The sequence below is a fragment of the Prunus dulcis genome, chromosome 1 (assembly GCF_902201215.1).
Source record: "Prunus dulcis chromosome 1, ALMONDv2, whole genome shotgun sequence".
Classification (NCBI taxonomy): Eukaryota; Viridiplantae; Streptophyta; class Magnoliopsida; order Rosales; family Rosaceae; genus Prunus; species Prunus dulcis.
This window is the reverse complement of record NC_047650.1, coordinates 5,739,791-5,741,291: the sequence shown is the minus strand read 5'-3', so window position 1 is coordinate 5,741,291 and position 1,501 is coordinate 5,739,791.

The following is a 1,501-nucleotide window of genomic DNA, read 5'->3' as shown; positions in this document are numbered from 1 at the left end:
TATATTGAAATAACTGATTAGGTTTCATCTATTGTGAGGTAAACTTTTCGATGATGCCCCTTATTAAGTATTTTAAATTAGTTCGCTAACTAGTGTAGGAGTTCAAAGTAATTGCTCTTCAAGGCAAGGTCCTGAGTTCGAGTTCTGACATCTGTGTAGTGTGGGTAAGTTTAGTATATTATCGTCCCTCAATAAGAAAGGTTCTCAAAAAATGAGTCCGTAAATGTCTTTTGGATTTTTTATTTATTTTTTACTACTGCATCTATGTTGGTAAGTGTATCAACAAAGATTACTCTTTACTTTGAATTTGTATTCTAAATGGAAAATTATTTTCCTTTACTTTCATGACTGCTGCTATAGTATACTGGTATATATTTTATTGATACCGAATCTAGTTACGATAACTTTGATTCTATCATATACTCCCTTTTTGAGCCAAGGAGAATAGAAAGAAAAATAGAGAGACACCTATGGAACAAGTAATGGATCAAAGCAAAGGATAGCTATTTAGTTATGTTAGGTTTCAGATTCTTAGAATTGGCTTTCCTTGCCAAATGTACACTTTTATATGTAATTTCTCTTAGCTCATCTTTAGAAAATTAGGACTTGGTATTTGTTACAAAGTTGAAGTACATTGAAGACCTTATGAGGCTACAAAACTAAAATAATATGCATTCATTTATAATGGGCACCATTAAGAAAATCATCATTTGCATCAAAATATTTTTTCTAGTTGACCAGGCGTATAGGCCAAATGTTTCCAGCATGTGATTTTTCTATATTTCTCCTATTATAACTCAAACCATTTGTTGCCAAGTGCCCTTTTAGCTTGCCAAATTTTACCAAAAATGTTGGAGCTGGTATAGACACACTAACCCTCACATTTTACAATTTTCATATGGGCTTTGAGAGAGAGAGAGAGAGAGAGAGAGAGAGAGAGAGAGAGAGAGAGAGCTCTAGTGAGAGACTGCGCATAAATTAGGTTTCGCTTTTTGGGAAAAAAGATCATGGATTCTTGAATTCTTTTTGGGTCTTTCATTGAAAATCATTTTTCAAATCATTCTTTAGTGATATGGAGTTTTAATCTTTCATCACTTTCATTTGCATCATTTTGAAAAACTTGGTCCTCTTTTTGTAGAAATCTTGAAGAGATTGATTCTTATTTTCGAATCTAAATCAATACATTGTTGAGAGCATCTTTTTGTAGCTTTGCCGTTTCTTGTGAGAGTGTTCATGACATAGAAATGGTTTTTCAAGATTTCATTTTGAAAGCTGCTTATGTTTTTAAATTCTACTTCACTTTTTAGAGTAAAACTGGTACTCTGCATTTTCTACTTGGTGAGATCATGGTTTTCAAAACCAGATTTTCAAACTGTTTTTGAAACCTGCTTTGTTCTTCAACATCTGCATCTAGCATTTGATACATCTAGATCTAGGTCTTTCGACTATAAAAAAAAACATATAGATCTAGGTCAGATTCTTGATTAGCTTCTTCAAAAAT